Source organism: Eleutherodactylus coqui, chromosome 5, assembly GCF_035609145.1.
Source record: "Eleutherodactylus coqui strain aEleCoq1 chromosome 5, aEleCoq1.hap1, whole genome shotgun sequence".
Lineage (NCBI taxonomy): Eukaryota > Metazoa > Chordata > Amphibia > Anura > Eleutherodactylidae > Eleutherodactylus > Eleutherodactylus coqui.
Genome location: NC_089841.1, coordinates 27,714,833 through 27,736,486, shown reverse-complemented (window position 1 = coordinate 27,736,486; position 21,654 = coordinate 27,714,833). Strand labels below are relative to the sequence as shown.

General features: G+C 49.1%; 1 protein-coding gene and 1 pseudogene across 1 annotated transcript in view; one reads left to right on the top strand and one right to left on the bottom strand.

Annotated features, from left to right (window-relative positions):
* LOC136629122 (zinc finger protein 135-like) overlaps nt 1–21,654 on the bottom strand; it is a 489,576-nt gene that overhangs the window by 164,767 nt on the left and 303,155 nt on the right. The window lies entirely within an intron of this gene.
* Nucleotides 1–21,654, top strand: part of LOC136629154 (zinc finger protein 345-like) — a 38,631-nt pseudogene that overhangs the window by 13,212 nt on the left and 3,765 nt on the right.

Sequence of the window (21,654 nt, the reverse complement as noted above, 5' to 3'; positions counted from 1 at the left end):
CATATGCATTAAATGAAGTCCGTGGGGAAAGAATGATCAAGGTCCACTTTTCCTAAAACGTGATCATTTTTTGGAAGTTTCACCACTCAACAAGCCACAAGTAAACAATGCAACTGAATTTTGAACCCTGTAATACATGCAGGGTATATTTCTAAAGCTGAAAACATGGCTGAGAGTTAAATAATTAAAAATATATTTCTGTCTTTCCCTTAACCCCTTAGTGACGGCCCCATTGCCTTTTTATGCCTTGCCTGCTGGGCTTAATTCCTAGAGGATGTAAAAACATGCCTCCTCTAGGAATGAAAGCTTGGCATGCTCAGGACGTGATGGCTCCATACTGCCGGTTACCGGAGGTAGCCGACAGCATGGAGCTGTCATCCAGGACCGCGGGACCCCACCCCCGGTCACGCGATCACCGGTCAAGTTACCAAAAAGTTAAAAGCAGTTGAGATTTCAGCTCCCGTAACGGATCAGATCCGTAAGGGGAGCTGAGAGTACTCCCCCCCCCCCCCCCTGCCCCCCCCCCTCCTTTGCACCGTCCGGCATCATCTTCTTTCTTCCTGGCCCTGCCGCCGGCATCTGCGCGCCAGACGCATTACGTCACGCGCATGCGCAGAGAGCCGTGAGGCCCCGGGAATTTTTTTAACTCCCTGCTCCCGGCTAGTGTGAGTAGCCGAGAGCAGGGAGCTGTCACTGGAAGCCGCTGTATGCGCTTCCCGGTCACATGATCGCTGCTATCCAATGGATAGCAGCGATAATGTAAAAGTAAATAAAGTTTAAAAAGTGAAAAAAAAGAAGAAAAGTTTGTTTCATCTCCCCTCATGGATCATATCCATGAGGGGAGATGAAATTAGGTACCTAAAGCCCCCAGATTTATCCGCGGACCTTCCCAGCTTCTGCGCACGCGTCCGTCGCCAAAATGGCGGACGCAGGCGCAAAAGCCACAGATTGGCGGGGTAATTTAACCCCTTAATGACACGGCCTATTTTGGCATTGAGGACCAAGCGATTTTTTTTTTTGGGGTATTTTTCCATCTCAATTTTTCAAAAGCCATAACTTTTTTATTTTTCCGTCGACCTGGCCTTATAAGGACTTGTTTTTTGCGTGGCGAGCTGTAGTTTTATCGGTGCCACTTTTGGGTACATTGACTATATCGTAAAAAATTTTTTATTTTTTTTTATGATAACAGGGAGAGAAAACGCATCAATTCTGCCATAGATTTCTTTTTTCTTTTTTTTTACAGCGTTAATCATGCAGCATAAATGACACACTAACTTTTTTCTGCGGGTCGGTACGGTAACAACGATACCAAAATTGTTATATTTTTTTTAGGTTTTTACACTTTTTTGCAATAAAACCCCCTTTTTTTTAAAATCTTTTTTTTTTCTCTATAGCTGCATTCAAAGTCCTGTAACTTTTTTATTTTTCTATGTACGGAGCTCTATGAGGGCTTATATTTTGCAAGACGAGCTGTAGTTTTTATTTCAACATATTTTATTGGTTTTATGTTGCATATATAACATTACTTTAACATATTATGAAAGTGGTGTGATATACACCTCACCGACTTAATGTTGCAACTAATTAAGAAAAGACAAGAAAAAATTATGAAAAGCAATATGCTAATGTGTGCGTTATATTCTGATAGTTGACAGACAAGGGGAGGTATGCTATACGGGGAGGGCGGGGAAAGGGGGGGGGTGTCGAGGAGGGATTCAGGTTAGTGCCTTTTGGTTGTCCCACTACTCGAGGTATGAGTTGGCTACTCACAGTTACCGTCTTGTAGCCACCTGGTGATTAGAGGAGAGTTACGTGCGTCTATCCAGACTGCCCAGGTGCGGTAGAAATTGTCGGCTCCGGTTGTATCTTCCTGTGATCTTATTCTCTCTAGTCTTTCGATCTCGTCTAAGGCCCCCACCCATGCGCATCTAGGGATTTCTGTGTCCTTTTTCCAGAATCTGGGTATCACTTGCCTCGTGGCCATAATGAAAAATTTCAGCAGGCCTTTTTTGAGTGAGTGGGCGCCTAGTGGAGGGAAGGATAGAAGTGCCACCTCAGGTGTCGGGGTCAGTGATTCCCTGCACACTCTCTCGTATAATTGTCTCATGTCTCGCCAGATGGGTCTGATCATGGGGCACTCCCACCATATATGTAGCATCGAGCCCACTTCCCTGTGGCATCGCCAACACATATTAGAAGCCGATGGGAATAGGGCGTGGAGCCTCTCTGGTGTCATGTACCATCTTGACAAAATCTTAAAGTTCAGCTCCTGCAGCCTACTTGCCACCGACATCCCATTGGTGTGCTGGAAAGCTTTGCTCCAGAGCTCTCCGGGAAAGGATCTACCCAGGACCTCTTCCCATGCGGCAACCCACCTGGGGGTGTGACCACCCAGCTTCTCCTCCAGTAGCTGGCTATATAATATTGACACGGTATGCTTGGGCGCCTCCCCTCTGCTGCATAGTTCCTCAAACGGGGTAAGGTTTAGGCTCCACCCCGTTCCGGCCTCACTTTTCCTAGGTAGCTACGAACCTGCAAATATTGCATCCATGAGCCCGGGGGAATTCCTCCTGTCCCCTGTATAGTCGCCAGGTCTCGTATGCCCCGGGTGTCCACCACCTCCCCTGTCCTAGCTTCCGTTCCACTGGGTAGGAATCCCAGGCTACGAGTGCCCATTGTTGCTGGAATTTGTGGGTTTCCAGTTAAGGGGGTAAGGGGACCCGAGACCGTTGTCTGGCAGCCCCCCTTCCATGCCCCCAGCAGGGTGATCATCAGACCCGATGCCTCCGCCCTCTCCCAGTTGACCCCCTTAGGGATCCAGAATGCTCCTTTTGGTGAGAAGGTATTATTCTCGTTTTCGATTTGTACCCACAGTTTATCTGATTCGTGGTGGTGCAGGTCTAGTATTAGGGTTCCGATCGTGGCTTTGTGGTATAGATATAGGTCAGGTAGGCCCACCCCTCCCTTTGTTTTTGGTTTGGATAGGCTTTTATGGCTGAGTCTTTTGGAGCCTCCCTTCCATATGAACCGGAGTATCAAGCTTCTCAGTCTGTTATAAAAGATTTTCGGGGGGTTACATGGTGCTGATTGGAAGATGTACAATATCCTAGGGAGGATATCCATCTTAACCGCACTCATCCTACCAAACCATGACAGCGAGCCTCTTGCCCAGCCCTCCATGTCCTTTTTCAGGGTCAGTAGCAGTGGCTTGTAGTTCAACTCAAACAGCTGGGTTGGGTCGGTTGGGATATGAATTCCCAAATACTTGAATGAATCGCTTTTCCATTGGAATGGGAAAGCTGCGGCCATATTGCTGACTTCCTGTTGTGGGATGGTAATATTTAGGACTACCGACTTCTGAGCATTTACCTTATAGTTGCTGAACTGGCCAAACGTAGCGAACTCCTGCATAATATTGGGGAAGCTGACGTGTGGTTCAGTGGCATATAACAGGAGGTCGTCTGCGTAAAGTGATAATTTGCGTTCCTCTCTACCAGTCTGTATTCCGCGTATTGAGGGGTTGTTCCTAATTGCGTTGGCTAGTACTTCCATAACTATGATATATAATGTGGGGGACAGGGGACACCCCTGTCGTGTGCCGTTCCTAACCTCGAATGGCGATGACAACTTACCATTGACCCTGACCTGTGCCGAGGGGCGATGATATAGGGCCATTATCTGATTTAAAGCTCTGGTGCCGAGTCCCACCCTACGGACTGTCGCTTCGAGAAATTGCCAACTGATTCTGTCGAACGCTTTTTCAGCGTCGACAGAGAGGAGGCATAGAGGGGTTCTTTTCTTTCTTGCCCGGTCGATTAGGGCCAGGGTCTTTATGGAGTTGTCTCTCGCTTCTCTCCCTAAAACAAAGCCCACCTGGTCTCCGTGGATAATTCGGGGAATTGCGGGATTTAGCCTGTTTGCTATCATTTTTGAAAAGATTTTTAAGTCACAGTTGATGAGAGAAATTGGTCGGTAACTACCGCACGACAGGGGGTCCTTCCCGGGCTTGGGTATCAGGACTATGTGTGCCTGTAGGGCTTGGGACGGGAAGGGGCAGCCCCCCGAGACCTCGTTAAAGGCTTTCAGTAACATATCTGAAATCAGGTCTCCGCAAATCTTATAGAATCTCGGGGAGTACCCGTCCGAGACTGGGCTTTTCCCCGGTTTAATTTCTGAGAGTACGCGTTTGAGTTCCTCTGGCTCGAAATCTTTTTCCATGCCCTCGGATTCCTCTTGTGAGAGGGGCTCCGGGGCATGGGAGTCCAGGTACTCTGACAACGCCCGTGTGTGTTGGCTCTCCGTTCCCGCCCCCGCCTCGCTTATGTTGTATAGTCTGGAGTAAAATGATCTGAATTCTCCCAATATTTCTTGCGGAGCGTGAACCCTCCCTCCTCTCGCTGAGTTAATGGAGTGTATGTGTGGGTGGGCCGTTCTTGGGTGTAATGCTCTGGCAAGCCAGCTACCACTCTTGTCCCCATATTCATAATATCCGGCTTTCAATTCATCTCTATTGCTTAGGGCTCTTTTATCTAGTATGTCTAGGATTTTGTTCCGGAGTTCCGATATCTCTGTTTGAAGGATAGCGGACGAGGCTGCTTTATTAGAGATTTCCTTTTCGTTAAGTTCCCTTATTAATTGAGTGAGGCGTGCGGTGTGGTCTTTTTTAATCCTAGCGCTGTGTGAGATAAAAACGCCTCTCAACACGCATTTTAGGGTTTCCCACTTAATTGGGGCGCTAGTGGGGTCTGATACATGATCCTTTTTAAAATTTTCTATGGTCTTTCTAACATCCTGTACGCATGCCGTGTCTTTAAGTAGACTTTCGTTAAGCCTCCAGGTATGGGTCCCCCTCTCAGTGTCCCCCGGGCCCAAGGATGCAAATACTGGGGAGTGGTCAGACCAGAGGAATATGTCCAAGGAGCACTTGGGGGCCCCGTCGAGCAGACCGTGTGATATAAATACGTAGTCAATCCTACTGTATGAATTGTGTGCCATGGAGTGAAAACTGTAGTCACGCTTACCCTGGTGGAGAATGCGCCATAGGTCGATTAGGTCCATACTTACAAGTATCCTCTGTACCTTGCGAATAGCTGCTTTGGTTAGTGTTGAGCGTCCCGTGGAGGAGTCTAGTCGGGGTTCCATGCACATGTTGAAATCACCGCCTAGCACGATCGGTGTTCCTTCTGCGAATTCTGCGAGTTCCCGGAGAGCTCTGGAAGCGAACCCCACCTGTCCCTGATTAGGAAAGTACAAATTGGCAAATGTAAAAATTTTGTTAGCCATGAGTATTTTTAGGAATATGTACCGCCCTTCTTCGTCCGACTTTTGAGCCAGCACCTCTGGGGCTATTGATTTATGAAAGGCTATAGAGGCCCCACAGGTTTTGTTCTCCGGGTGAGTAGAGTGGAACCATTTAGAATAATATTTGTTCCTGATGCAGTCCGGCATGCCAGTTCGTGGCAAATGTGTTTCTTGAAGCATCGCTATCATCACCCCTTTCCTGTGGAGCCTGTATAGTACCTGGCTGCGTTTGTTGGGGCAATTGAAGCCCTTTACGTTAAAGGAGCATATCGTCAGATTGGCCATTGCGACATGTTGGGGGTATCATTGGCATGTGGTGAGTGTCTTGGTGCTTTATCATTCCTGAAGGCATAACCTGGAGCTGGGGAGGGTATGGACAACACATGAGGGTAGAGAGGGGGGAGGGGGAAAACATGGATCCACATGTGAACAGTGATAAGTAAACTACAATAAATTTTGTGTGCAGTCGTGGAGAACATTCTAACACTTATAGACGACCAACGTCTATGCAGCAATGTGATGCTGCGGTCCCTAGTGGGGGGTGGCTGGGTGGGCCGAGGCCAAGAGCCACGCCTCCCCACTCCACTTCTATCATGAAACATTATGATGGGCATCCAGACCTGTTTAAGATTAGGCTAAGAAGGGTAAGTGGATATGACGAGTTAAAGAGGGTGAATAAGTATATGTATGCGTATTAGTATAGATGAAAGGAGAAGGAGTTTCTTATGTTGGAAGGAGACTAGTAGGGTCCTTCGACTGCGAAGCCTGGAAGGCCTACTGTTAGGTGAGGGTGGAGCATGCATGAAATGATAGAGAAATGTAGAGTACAAGAGGATGGCCTAAGTGCCCGGGGTCCTGGGATGAGCCTCCCAGGAGACTGCATATCTTTCTGGATATGTAATTAGCCAGTCCTCTTGTATCCATTCGAATGGTTCCTTTAGTGGTTTTCGTGTGTCGTTACAGTCTAAAGATTCTGTGTTAAGTTCTCTGGAACCTTGTTGAGGTCTGTGTCTGTGTTTGGTAAGTTCTTTGGGGTCTTCCCTCTGAAGTCATGGTTAGATGAAATCTCTTGTCCATTCATGACAGTCTCATTTAGGGCGTTCTCTTGATGGACGGGTTCTGTCTTCTTTATGTGGCTGTTTGCGCTTGTGGTTGACTACTTGCCATTGGCCCCTTGGGGGGGTGGGTGTCGGGGCGCTTGTTTTCTGCCACTCCGGTAGCGAGACCATCGGAAGTTTCAGCGCTGTGAGGAACTTGGGTAGATCTCCCAGCGATCTAAATGTGACTGTCTCGTTCCCTGTGCCCGCTATCAATTGAAAGGGGTATCCCCATCTATACGGGATTTCTTTTTCTTTTAGTATTGTCAGTAAAGGCTTTAATGCTCGACGTTGTTGGAGTGTTCTTCTTGAGAGATCTGGCAATATCAAGAGGTTTTTATCCTGGAATTTTATCGGGCCCTTGGATCTGATCTGGCGTAGGATCTCTTCTTTTTCTTTATAGAAATGGATCCTACACACCACGTCTCTCGGTCTTTCCGGGTCTATTGATCTAGGGCCCAGCGCTCTATGTATCCTATCTATTTCGATTGGATCGTTCGGGGTTCTGTTCAGGAGGTCGCCGAAGCATTTCTGTGCCCACGCCTCCAGATGTTTGTTCTCGACTTCTTCTCCTAATCCCCTGATCCTCAAGTTGTTTCGCCTGTGGCGATTCTCTATATCGTCTAGTTGCGTCGCGAGCTCAGCGATTTGGCTGGCGTGTTCACTTAGTATGTCGTGGTGTTCATCTATTCGTTGGACTACTTGTTCTTGTGTCGCTTCCGTTTCCATAAGACGTTGTCCCATCCAGTGGATTTCTTTTTGTAATGATTCTAGGGCAGATTTCTGGGACGAGGCAAACTGAGCAAACATGTTATCCAGGTCACCTTTGGTTGGGATGGATCTGAGGTGCTCTTTCCAGTCCCAGTCATCTGGGTCGGGTTCCATTGATCTTGTCTGATTGCCGGTTTTGCCCTTCGGTTGGTGTGTGTTTCTGCTTATGGGGTGTTTTTCTGTTCTCAGCCTGTCTTGTCGTGGAGAGTTAGTTGACGTGGTTATGTGGTGTCCTGCGCGTGAAGTGCTGTCTCCCAATTGAGGTGCAGATGTGCGCTGTGGTTCTCCTTTTCTTCCCTCCTGTCTTTTGGGTATTGCCCCTTCATGTATTCTCTGCGGGGGGGTCCACCAGTCAGGGTCTCTAGGGTGTTCTGTCACTCTGTTTCCCTGGGGTCTAGGGGAGGGTCCAGGGGAGGCTGCCCACTCCTCTTCACCATCTTGTGGGTAGTCTTGGGGCTTATGTGCCTGCTTCGGGGCCTCTGCGTACCCCCTCATGGGTGGCTCGGTGCCCCTGATGGAGGTGGGTGTCTGCTGGCTCATATTGGGGGATGGGGGGTGTGTATTATGCCTCCCTCCTGTACCTGGATCTTCTGCAGGCGATTCCCCGGCTGTGGCACCTCTCCCCGCTGGTCCCTCCGATGCGGCGTCCCGTTTTCCCCTCACTTCCGGTTTTGCGGCCGGGGAAGATGGCGTACGGACCCGCACTTCCGGTGGGACCTCCTCGTGCCGCTGCTCCGATGTCTCCGGCTCCCCGGCTGCCGGCTGCGGTGAGTACCTGCTGTCTTGCGTCTGTGGGGAGCCGGGACTAGCTGTCGCTCTCCCGCTGGTGTTGTCTGGAGGTCCGGAGCGTCGGCGCGCTCGCGCGCTTTCTTCCGGCGCCATCTCGTTCGGCCGGGCTGCCGGCGGCGGCGGGCTGATGTGCGGCGCTCCCTCCGGCGTTCCGGGTGGTGAGTAGTCGCTCCGGTCCGGGTCTTCTCCGTCCTCCGGCAGGTGTCTTCTCCCTCCTCTCTTTCCTGTCTGTTCTGCGGGGGGTCGTTTCCCGGTCTTCTCCTCCTGCAGCTTGCGGCGATCACCGGCGGCCGTGATGAAGCGGTCCAGCGGGCCCAGATCGTCTTCTCCGCTTCTTGGGACGCTGGTCCCCCTCTTCTTCTTGCCCATTTGTGGTCTTTGGGCTGTGTTGTGTTCGGGTCTGGATGCTTTTTGGGTGTTTTTAGGAGTAGGGACGACGGAGCTCCGGCGGCATGCGACTCAGCTCCTCATGGTCCAGGCCACGCCCCCAGAGGAGCTGTAGTTTTTATTGGTACCATTTTGGGGAATGTACGGCTTTTTTTGATCACTTTTATTGCATTTTTTAGCGATTTAATTTATTTATTTTTTTACGCTTTTTGTCGTACAAAATAAAAAGCGTGTTCAACTTTTTTTACACGTCGTTAGGGACGCGTCAATACCCAATATGTGGGGTTTTAATTTTTTTCCCATTTTTTTTTATGCTAACATTAGAAAAAGCATAAAAAAAGGGTTTTTTTTACATTTTTATTTAACATTTTTATTTTTTTTACACTTTTCTTTTCTTTATACTATTTGAGTCCCTCTGAGGGACTTACATCACTGTACTGCTCTGCCATGCCTTATCGCTTATACAGCGATCCTAGGCACAGGCACCGGCCGGAGACACAGAGGGAGCGCGATCCCTCTGTGAACTCTTTCCCTGCCGCGATCTGCTTAGATCGCGGCAGGGAAGGGGTTAACAGCGGGGGGCGCATCTCCGATGCCCCCCCCCCCCGCTGTTGCAGCAGGACGCCGGCTGTGACTGACAGCTGGCTCCCGCTGCGGGATACCGCGGGATCTTATGTGATCTCGCGCTATCCCCAGGACGTACCGGTACGTCCTGTTGCGGGAAGTACCGGTACGTCCTGGAGCGGGAAGGGGTTAAAATCTCCCCGCACCTGGCTACTAAATGTAGCCAAGAGCCTGGAGATTTCATGGGGTGTCATGGTTTGCTTTTCCCAGTCACATGATCACCGTTATCCAATGGATAACGGCGATCGCGTAAAAGTAGAAAAAAACTCAATTTTCACCCCCCCGTCACGGATCGGATCCGTGAGGGGAGGTGAAGTTACTTAAATAACGCCACCGGCGATGTCCCCTGATGGGATCCTTATCTGCGGACCTTTCCCCAGTTTTGGGGCATTCGCCCGTCGCCAAAATTGCAGACGCAAGCGCAGAAGCTGGGGAGGGCAAAGGGAAATTTAAAATCTCCTTGCTCCTGGCTACTAAAGGTAGCCAAGAGCATGGAGATGTCACAGGGGGCCGCAGTGAGTGGTCTTCGGTCACGTGATGGCTATTATCCAATGGATAATGGTGATCACGTAAAAGTTAAAAGACAGTTAAAGTTTGACGCTCCGTTCAGTTTGGGCTCCGTTGTGCATCCAGAGAGAAAATTAGGGCCACAATGGGTATGTTTCTGAACAGGACAAATGGGGGTATACATTTTGGGGTGACCGTCTTTATTCCTATGTATGCTGTACAAAAAAAACTATTTTTAAAATGACATAATTGCCAAAAAAACAAAAATCACAATTTTTTCCTTCAGCTTTGCTTCGATTCATTTAAAAATGGTGGAGTAAAAATACGCAGTACACCCCTAGAGGAATGCGATAAGGGGTCTAGTTTTTAAAATGGGGTCATTTGTGGGGGTTCTCTATCGTTTCGGCCGCTCAAGGCGTCTACCAGTGTGCAATGGGGCCTGAAACACCTTCAACCAAAATGTCTGTTCTGAAAACCACCCACTGCTGCTTTCGGTTAGGGCCCCGTTGTGCATACGGGCAGAAGATTAGGGCCACAATGGGTATGTTTCTGAACACGGGATAAATGGGGGTATGCATTTTGAGGTGTAAATCCTTATTTTCATGTGCACTATAAAAAAAAATCCTGTGTTAAAAATTATGTTTTTGCAAAAATGTGAAATTTTATTTTTCCTACTCTAAATTGCATTAATTCCCAGAAACTGTGGGGTCAAAATACTCCTGACCCCCCCCCCTCCGTGAATACACTAAGGGGTGTAATTTTTAAAATGGGGTCATCTATAATTCTGACACCTATGAGCCTTTACAATCTTGGCTTGGTGCCGAAAAATAAAGTGTTCCCCAAAATGTTGATAATTAATGTTAAATTTGTACGTCTCCTAAATGGTTAAAAAAAATGACAGTTTTTCAAACGTGCGTCCAGAATAAAGGAAAGAGATGGAAATATATATCTTGGCAAAAATTTGTACAGTATGTTTGCACATATTTGAGATATTACAGTTGAAAATGTGAAAAAAAAGACAAATTCTGTGGGTCTATTTTTACCACCTAATTAAAGTATAATATGTGGCGAAAAAACAATATCAGAATCACTGGGATATGCAAAACCTTTACGGAGTTATGATATGTTAAGTGACGCATGTCAGATTTCCAAAATTTGCCTCCGTTACTAAGGCGCAAACAGGCTTCGTCACTAAGGGGCTAAAGCACCACTCTGGCAAAAACCACATTTTCCCATCCCTGTACCCCTCCTCTGCTTTTCTGCTGTGTTCTAAATGTCTCTGAATATTTCCTATACATTGCAGTTACTTCCATGCAGTGCAGTCTTCTGTCTACTTACCAGGCACTGTTCTGATGTTAAGATCTGTCCCTGCTTTGTCTTCCACTCTTCTAAGCAATCAATCCTATGGTGCATCAATATTACATGATTAGTTAGTACCATCTCTGCCTGCTGGGAGGTGGTATTATTAACTTCTGCATTCACCTAAATAAGCTATAGACCACAAGTATACAGTCAGGTGGCTGAACTGTCATCTCTTTCACTATAAATGCTTGACAAGAACTGCTAATCATCAGCTGTAACTGTGATAGGAGTCTCCATATCCCCCTCTAAAGAGCTTGTCTGGTAGGGTCCATCACACAAGAATTATGCTTACTGTAAAACTGACTTTTTGGGATGAACATAAAGCTCAGTAAATCTGAGATGTTCAGAATTGAAACCGCATAACATACAGTGTGTTTAGCCATGTTAAATATACATGTGTATGATGTACCTGAGGGTATCATTGAGTCGCCATCTAATTTCTACTGTATGTCCAGTTTCTAGACCTGCAGCTATGTAGCAATCTGAGTACCCTGTTTCCCCGAAAATAAGACGTGTCTTATATTAATTTTTGCTCCCAAATATGCGCTAAGTCTTATTTTCAGGGGGTGTCTTATTTCATCGTGGCAAATCAGTCTGTGGCCGCTAATCCCTCAATTGGCCATCTTTGCGGACGAAATATCTCGTCCACATGGGACAGCGAATCTGTCACAGCAAAGCTGGGAGAAGCCAGTGTTGTGGTGCGGATTCACTGGCCACAGAAACGGAAAAGCGTACGGCCAGGTTGCTTCAAAACCCGCGGCTAAGTAACTGCGAGATTTCCGCTGGAAATACGCTCTGTGAGAACCCAGCCTTAAGAATCACACACAGGTTGCCTGACTCACACACAGAGCCATAAAAAATAAGGGCTGTAAAGTAACGTACCTGTCTGCTGACTTTAATTACCGTTACCGTATCACCGACAGAAGGTTCTGTACCACTTGTAATCAGGGATGGTATTGCAGCTTCCGGCCACCAGGGGGAGCTCATCACAGCAGACGTGTACAGCAGGAACAGAACATACAGTATGGCATTTTCCAGCCAGCAGGGGGAGCTCACGACAGCACACTCGTACAGCACAGCAGGGACAGGATAACGGCAGCAGGAGAAGGAGTAACGGCAGACTGCAGATCTACTGATACATCTGGAGGTTAGAGACAACGGGGATGGCAGCAAGGGACAGGCCTCTTGACTTGCCTGCACATTTACAAGCGATGGCCGTGAAACATCGGAACATCGGGTGGCAGGTGACTGTCTTCATATCCTGCATGCAGCTGCTCTGCAACGGACGGTGAAGGTAGGGGACAGCAGCGGCGGGCTAAAAAGAATCATAGCTGCATGCTCTGGTGTTCTTTTCATCGTGCAAGCTTACATACAAACACACTTTAATATGCCTTATATTTGGGACTTCTCCAAATGTCTTACTATGTCTTACTTTCAGGGGGTGTCTTATTTTGGGGGAAACGCGGTAGTTAGAACATAACCCACTCAGACAAGAGGCTTCCTACTGGACCTTCTATGGGCAGCCAGCGAAAATAACGTCACCCAGAAGTATGGTGGGGTTCAGTAAAAGTGTCAGGGGTTTAAAGAATTGGTTTAAAATGACGTTGAGAAGGCTGAACTATTCAATTACTATTTTGCATCTGTTTTCTCTTGGAAAGTAGATGTTACATCAACTGATTTTCCCTTTGCCAATGAAGGAATAAAATAATGCAGGCCATCTATTGGAACTTCTATTGCAAATTCTGCCTTTTGAACATACCCTAAAGGGTTATGGAGGGTCTAGATTGCTGTGTATTTAGGTGGGATCTGGACTGGGTTCCGTATTTAAGGGGGGTTTCATTCAAGAAGGCCTTGACCTGGGGTCTTTTTTTACGAGAGGGTCTGACTTGGTATCTGTGTTTAGGGTGGATCTAGGCTTGGGTCTCTATTTAGGTTAGGGTCTGGCACAGGGTCTGTATTTGGTGGTGTTGGGATCTATAGTTTTCCATAGTTCTTCTCACAAACTGAATGCCATAAGGAACCTTCTGAAGGATGAGCTCACATGTATCAGCCACAGGGTGGCTGTAAGGGGGACAAAATACCATTCTGACATGGGTTTACCACAAATCGGCCATTTGTTCTGACTGGCAAAGCTGTGCGGTTTAGTGAATGATACTGCTGTTTGTTCTGATGGCCTCTTGCCTTTCCCATGATCCACCTCAGGTTTGTGATGTGGTCACGGCTCCCTCTACCCTTGCAGAATCCAGCTTTTATATCAAGAATTTACTGGTCAATGATATTGTCTAAATGCCCCTAAATGATTTTGGTGAAGCACCTTGCTGGCTTGGGGAATCAGAGAGATAGTTCTATAGTATCTACAGACCTTGACATCACCCTTCTTAGGCAGTGAGATGAAACTGATCTTTCCCAATCCTTTGGCCATGTACAGGTGCTCCAGATTGTCCGCCATAGTGTTATTAGTGCGGCTCTCTGGACTGGTTAGAGCAGCTCTGCAATGATTCTATTGATGCCGGATGTTTTGCTGTCTGGTAGCTGCCTCATCGCCCACTTCACTTTCCAACAGGTCTGGTTCCAGATCCTCTTGGCTCCCATGTTCCTCTGCATGGTCACTGTTGCGCTGACTTATAGTCCTTCTGTATATTCTTTCCATCTCTTCTTCATGTCTTGCTGGTCACGGATTTCATTCCCATCGTGGTCCTTTATGGCTGCTTGGCAGGCAGAGAATGGCTTCTTCATCTTTTTCAAAATGACAAATAATTCCCTTGTTTGACCCTTCTTAAAGGCCAATTCAAGGCTCCTGCATCGGGCGTTCAGGAAATCTTTGTTGTCTTTCCTGTCTTGTCTCTATGCGGCAGTGATCCTGAGGTGGCTGGACATAAATGATCAGGGTATTGGGTTGAAAATAGATGGAAGAACCATCAGTAATCTAAGATACAGAGATGATGCGTTTTACCTGCAGATGCAAGGCATTTTCATGGCAAAAACGCCTCCCATCACTTCTGGGAAGTAGCGATCGGCAAATGTTTCCCATTGTTTTCAGTGGGAAGTGTTATCAGACCACACCGGTCCCGATCTGATGACCTCGATGCCAGGTGCCAAATTGGTAGATATGGAAGCCCGTGATGAGGAGATTTTGCTAGCATTATCTATCAATAGCATGAAATCACTCCATGTTATGTCAAGACACTTCTCGAATGAATTCTACTTTATTATCAACATTACCAATTCTTATACAGAAAGACAAGGGCGTATCCAAATGTTGCCTGGTACAAAGATTAGTGTTACGTAGCTTACTGTTACAAAGGTGAAAATACTTATTGATCATAAGACTTATTGACATCTACCAAATAGTCTTAAAGCTCTTAAGGCTCGTCTCAGACATAGAAATTACCTAAGTCAGGATATTGCTGTTGTATTAGACAATATTTCTGCTCTAGTTGTGTGTCTTCTCTGTTAACATAGCTTAGCCTTATTTAATTTGTCTATTGACGTCTTATCTTAAAATTCTAGTTCCTGGCACTAAAAAAGCATAGGTTTTAGTCTTCTATTTAAGGGTCAATAGTCCAATACAAGGTAAGAAACATACACTTATTGCATTCTGAAACTTACCACTTTATATTCCACAACAAAAGCATTGCATCGCATGCCATGAGATGTGGTTTCCTGTGTCATTGAAAACTATATGCAATGTGCTCTGAGGAAAGCAAAAAGATAGAACACGCAGTGATTTTTTTTTCTTTCCGCACGGCACAAGTCTCGTGTTTTTCTTGACCGTGTGAAAGTGAGCATATGCTTACTCTCCTTGCCATACCTGCGGACAGCAAGGGAATACCAAGCAGAATAAGTATAGGACTTGCATCGCTGGATTCAGCGCTTCAGCTCCTATGAGCCCTTAAATTTAGTTTATGGGACTCATAGGTGCGGACAAGGCAGTGCAGTTTTTGGAAGTGCTAATCAGCTTATCAGCTGCTTTTATTGTGATATTTGTATCATTAAATAAAGATTAGAGATGAGCGAACGTACTCGGATAAGCACTACTCGTCCGAGTAATGTGCCTTATCCGAGTACCGCTGTGCTTCTCCTGAAAGATTCGGGGCACTCCGCTGCTGACAGGTGAGTTGCGGCGGGGAGCGGGGCAGAGCGGGCGGGAGAGGAGAGAAAGATCTCCCCTCCGTTCCTCCCCGCTCTCCCCTGCAGCTCCCCGCTCCGCAGCACGTCCCGAATCTTTCAGGACGAGTACAGCGGTACTCGGATAAAGCACATTACTCGGACGAGTAGTGCTTATCCGAGTACGTTCGCTCATCTCTAATAAAGATCTTAAATAGAGATGAGCGAACGTACTCGTCCGAGCTTGATGCTCGGGCGAATATTAGGGTGTTCGGGATGCTCGTTACTCTTAACGAGTACCACGCGATGTTCGGGTTACTTTCAGTTTCCTCTCTGAGACGTTAGCGCGCTTTTCTGGCCAATTGAAAGACAGGGAAGGCATTACAACTTCCCCCTGTGACGTTCAAGCCCTATACCACCCCCCTGCTGTGAGTGGCTGGGGAGATCAGATGTCACCCGAGTATAAAAGTCGGCCCCTCCCGCGGCTCTCTTCAGATGCCTTGTGACTGAGTTAGCTGAGGGAAAGTGCTGCTGCTGGTGCTGCTGTAGGGAGAGTGTTAGGAGTGAGTGTAGGCTTCAAGAACCCCAACGGTCCTTCTCAGGGCCACATCTATCCGTGTGCAGTACTGTGGAGGGTGCTGTTAGCAGTGTTGCACAATTTTTTTTTTCAAAATCGGCTGTGCAGAGCATTGCGCCCTGCAGTAATAGTCCAGGGACAGAAGTGGTGGTTAGGCAGGGAGAGTGTTAGGAGTGAGTGTAGGCTTCAAGAACCCCAACGGTCCTTCTTAGGGCCACATTTAACCGTGTGCAGTACTGTGCAGGCTGCTGTTAGCAGTGTTGCATATTTTTTTTTTTCAAAATCGGCTGTGCAGAGCATTGCGCCCTGCAGTAATACTACAGGGACAGAATTGTGTAGGCAGGGCCAGAAGACATATATTATTGATTGAATATAGTCAGTGGGCCTTTTCTTTAAAAAAAAAAGGGAAAAATTCTATGTGCCCTGCCTCTGTCAGTCCTCAGCGTAGTGTGTACGTGTGTGGTGGGTGGAGATAGTAAAAAATTCATACGCAGTCAGCTACGTTTAACAGCAGGCTTGCGCCAATTTATTTCCTGCCTTCCTGGGAAAAATCACCGCTCTGCTGCACTTCATATAACTGCATTTCTGTGGAACAGATTTCTTATCTGATTGAATATAGTCAGTGGGCCGGCCTTCCCTTTAAAAAAAAGGGAACAATTCTATTTGTCCTGCAGGCTTGCGCCAATTTATTTCCTGCCTGGGAAAGCACTGGTAATACAGCATGCTGAGGGGTAGGGGTAGGCCTAGAGGACGTGGCCGAGGCCGCGTAGGCCCAAGTGAGGGTGTGGGCACAGGCCGAGCTCCTGATCCAGGTGTATCGCAGCCGACTGCTGCGCGATTAGGAGAGAGGCACGTTTCTGGCGTCCCCACATTCATCGCCCAATTAATGGGTCCACGCGGGAGACCTTTATTAGAAAATGAGCAGTGTGAGCAGGTCCTGTCGTGGATGGCAGAAAGTGCTTCGAGCAAGCTATCATCCACCCACAGTTCTGCGCCGTCCAGTGCTGCAAATCCGAATCCTCTGGCTGCTGCTCCTCCTTCCTCCCAGCCTCCTCACTCCACTACAATGACACATGCTCAGGAGCGGGAAGACTCCCAGGAACTGTTCTCGGGCCCCTGCTCAGATTGGGCAGCAGTGGTTCCTCTCCCACCAGAGGAGTTTATCGTCACTGATGCCCAACCATTGGAAAGTTCCCGGGGTCCGGGGGATGAGGCTGGGGACTTCCGGCAACTGTCTCAAGACCTTTCAGTGGGTGAGGAGGACGATGACGATGAGACACAGTTGTCTATTGGTGAGGTAGTAGTAAGGGCAGTAAGTCCGAGGGAGGAGCAGCAGGACGATGAGGTGACTGACCCCACCTGGTTTGCTAAGCCTACTGAGGACAGGTCTTCAGAGGGGGAGGCAAGTGCAGCAGCAGGGCAGGTTGGAAGAGGCAGTGCGCTGGCCAGGGGTAGAGGCAGGGCCAGACCGAATAATCCACCAACTGTTTCCCAAAGCGCCCCCTCGCGCCATGCCACCCTGCACAGGTCAAGGTGCTCTACGGTGTGGCAGTTTTTCACAGAGACGCCTGACGACCGACGAACAGTGGTGTGCAACCTTTGTCGCGCCAAGATAAGCTGGGGAGGCACCACCAACAGCATGCGCAGGCATATGATGGCCAAGCACCCCACAAGGTGGGACGATGCCCGTTCACCGCCTCCGGTTTGCACCACTGCCTCTCCCCCTGTGCCCCAACCTGCCACTGAGATGCAACCCCCCTCTGAGGACACAGGCACTACCGTCTCCTGGCCTGCACCCACACCCTCACCTCCGCTATCCTCGGCCCCATCCAGCAATGTCTCTCAGCGTAGCGTCCAGCCGTCGCTAGCGCCACAGTTTGAGCGCAAGCGCAAGTACGACGCCACGCACCCGCATGCTCAAGCGTTAAACGCGCACATTGCAAAATTGATCAGCCTAGAGATGCTGCCGTATAGGCTTGTGGAAACGGAGGCTTTCAAAAGCATGATGGCGGCGGCGAACCCGCGCTACTCGGTTCCCAGTCGCCACTACTTTTCTCGATGTGCCGTCGCAGGCCTGCACGACCATGTCTCCCGCAACATTGTACGCGCCCTCACCAACGCGGTTACTGCCAAGGTCCACTTAACAACAGACACGTGGACAAGCACAGGCGGGCAGGGCCACTATATCTCCCTGACGGCACATTGGGTGAATTTAGTGGAGGCTGGGACAGAGTCAGAGCCTGGGACCGCTCACATCCAACCCACCCCCCGAATTGCGTGCCCCAGCTCGGTGGTGGTATCTGCGGGGGTGTATGCTTCCTCCACTAAACCACCCTCCTCCTACGCAACCTCTGTCTCGCAATCAAGATGTGTCAGCAGCAGCACGTCGCCAGCAGGCGGTGTCACGCGGCGTGGCAGCACAGCGGTGGGCAAGCGTCAGCAGGCCATGCTGAAACTACTCAGCTTAGGAGATAAGAGGCACACGGCCCACGAACTGCTGCAGGATCTGACAGAGCAGACCGACCGCTGGCTTGCGCCGCTGAGCCTCCAACCGGGCATGGTCATGTGTGACAACGGCCGTAAGCTGGTGGCGGCTCTGCAGCTCGGCAGCCTCACGCACGTGCCATGCCTGGCCCATGTGTTTAATTTGGTGAAAAGCTACCCCCACTTGTCATACCTGCTCGGAAAGGTGCGCCAGCTCTGCGCACATTTCCGCAAATCACACACGCACGCTGCCACCCTGCGGACCCTGCAACATCGGTTTAATCTGCCAGTGCACCGACTGCTGTGCGACGTGCCCACACAGTGGAACTCTACGCTCCACATGTTGGCCAGACTCTATGAGCAGCGTAGAGCTATAGTGGAATACCAACTCCAACATGGGCGGCGCAGTGGGAGTCAGCCTCCTCAATTATTTACAGAAGAGTGGGCCTGGTTGGCAGACATCTGCCAGGTCCTTGGAAAATTTGAGGAGTCTACCCAGATGGTGAGCGGCGATGCTGCAATCATTAGCGTCACCATTCCTCTGCTATGCATCTTGAGAAGTTCCCTGCAAAGCATAAAGGCAGACGCTTTGCGCTCGGAAACAGAGCCGGGGGAAGACAGTATGTCGCTGGATAGTCAGAGCACCCTCCTGTCTATATCTCAGCGCGTTGAGGAGGAGGAGGGGGAGCATGAGGAGGATGAGGAGGAGGGGGAAGAGACAGCTTGGCCCACTGCTGACGGTACCCATGCTGCTTGCCTGTCATCCTTTCAGCGTGTATGGCCTGAGGAGGAGGAGGAGGAGGATCCTGAAAGTGATCTTCCTAGTGAAGACAGCCATGTGTTGCGTACAGGTACCCTGGCACACATGGCTGACTTCATGTTAGGATGCCTTTCTCGTGACCCTCGCATTACACGCATTCTGGCCACTACGGATTACTGGGTGTAGACACTGCTCGATCCACGGTATAAGGAGAGCCTTTGCACTCTCATTCCCGAAGAGGAAAGGGGTTCGAGAGTGTTGCTATACCACAGGGCGCTGGTGGACAAACTGATGGTAAACTTCCCATCCGACAGCGCTAGTGGCAGAAGGCGCAGTTCCGAGGGCCAGGTAGCAGGGGAGGCGCAGAGATCAGGCAGCATGTACAGCGCAGGCAGGGGAACATTCTCCAAGGCCTTTGCCAGCTTTATGGCTCCCCAGCAAGACTGTGTCACCGGTCCCCAGTCAAGGCTGAGTTGGCGGGAGCACTGTAAAAGGATGGTGATGGAGTACGTAGTCGATTGCAGCACCGTCCTCGGTGACGCCTCTGCCCCCTACAACTACTGGGTGTCGAAGCTGGACACGTGGCCTGAACTCGCGCTGTATGCCCTGGAGGTGCTTGCTTGTCCTGCGGCTAGCGTCTTGTCAGAGAGGGTGTTTAGTGCGGCTGGGGGAATCATCACAGATAAGTGTACCCGCCTGTCAACCGACAGTGCCGACAGGCTAACACTCATCAAGATGAACAAAGCCTGGATTTCCCCAGACTTCTCTTCTCCACCAGCGGACAGCAGCGATACGTAAGCAATACGTAGGCTGCACCCGCGGATGGAAGCATCGTTCTCTCTCACCATCCAAAACGGGGACATTTCTGCTTCATCAATCTGTGTCTAATATTCCTCTTCCTCCTCCTCCTGCTCCTCCTCCTGAAACCTCACGTAATCACGCTGAACGGGCAATTTTTCTTAGGGCCACAAGGCTCACTCATATAATTTTTCTAAAAATTTTTTATACGTTTCAATGCTCTTAAAAGCGTTGGAACTTTAACTTGAACCAATTTTTCGTTAAACTGGGCTGCCTCCAGGCCTAGTTACCACTTAAGCCACATTAACCAAAGCGATTAATGGGTTTCACCTGCCCTCTTGGTTGGCCAGGGCCAATTTTTCTGATGTACATTAGTACTGTTGATACAGCAATTTTTGTGGGCCCTCGCCTACAGTGTAATCAAATTAATTTTTAGCCCACCTGCATTACAGCTGACGTTACATCCTCTGTGTTGGGCAATGCAATGGGATATTTTTATGTACCGCCGGTGGGTTCCAGGGAGCCACCCATGCTGTCGGTCCACAGGGAATTATAAATGCATCTGTTTCCACTTCTAAAGAACCCCAGTCAGACTGGGGCATGCAGTGTGGGCCGAAGCCCACCTGTATTAAGCACGACATTACTACCTCAGCTGTGTTGGGCAATGCAATGGGATATTTGTATGTACCGCCGGTGGGTTCCAGGGAGCCACCCATGCTGTCGGTCCACAGGGACTTCACAATAGGGAGTTGTACCTGCCTGTGTCTATGAATTAAAAACCGCGGTCTGACTGGGGCATGCAGACACCTTGACAGAATGAATAGTGTGTGGCACATAGGTTCCCCATTGCTATGCCCACGTGTGCAGCTCCTGATGGCGGCGGCACAGGATTATATTTCTCATTGCTTCTGTACAGCATTGTGGGCTATCGCCCCGCCCCTTTTAAAGAGGGTCGCTTCCTAGCCGTGCCAACCCTCTGCAATGTGTGCCTGCGGTTCCTCGTCATGGCAGACACACTTATAAATAGACATGAGGGTGGTGTGGCATGAGGGCAGCTGAAGGCTGCGCAGGGACACTTTGGTGTGCGCTGTGGACACTGCGTCGTGCGGGGTGGGGGTGGGGGTGGGGGTTGGGCAGCATGTAACCCAGGAGAAGTGGCATCGGAGTGTCATGCAGGCAGTGATTGTGCTTTGTTGGAGGTAGTGTGGTGCTTAGCTAAGGTATCCATTGCTAATTAGGGCTTTTCAGAAGTAAAAGTTGTTGGGAGGGGGGGGCCCACTCTTGCCGGTATTGTGGCTTAATAGTGGGACCTGTGAACTTGAGATGCAGCCCAACATGTAGCCCCTCGCCTGCCCTATCCGTTGCTGTGTCGTTCCCATCACTTTCTTGAATTGCCCAGATTTTCACACATGAAAACCTTAGCGAGCATCGGCGAAATACAAAAATGCTCGGGTCGCCCATTGACTTCAATGGGGTTCGTTATTCGAAACGAACCCTCGAGCATCGCGATAATTTCGTCCCGAGTAACGAGCACCCGAGCATTTTGGTGCTCGCTCATCTCTAATCTTAAAGCATCAAATTCACATTTAGTCATGTTTGGTTTCCCAAATTTGGATTTACCATCAAAAGACCTTAACTTTGCCACATCTTTTTGGACCAATGCAACGTAGGCCTCAAGGCAGGGATTGGAACAAGGAGGTAAATAGTGGCTTTTGTTGCGCAGACCAACACCCACCAGGGAAAAGCCCCCACGGGAGTTGGTCTGCGCAACAGCACCACTGGATTTATCAGAGAAAGTATTTCTCAACCGCAAATTGCGGAAGAATCTTTTTAAATCAAGGTCAAGCTGAAACCAGTCCATATACCCAGTTTTTGGGCAGAAAGATAGACCCTTAGCGAGTACCTTACTTTTGGTGGCGGACAACGGTCTGGAAGATATATTCACTACTAGACTAGATTCGACATCGATCGTCCCAGTGGTGGCCTTGATGTCGGTACTTTGTTTCTGTTGTGCATAGTCTCTCTTGAGGGTCCTTTTATGCTTGACAACTCCTCTTCGCTTGCTGTGCCGTGGTCTGCTTTTTCTTGCA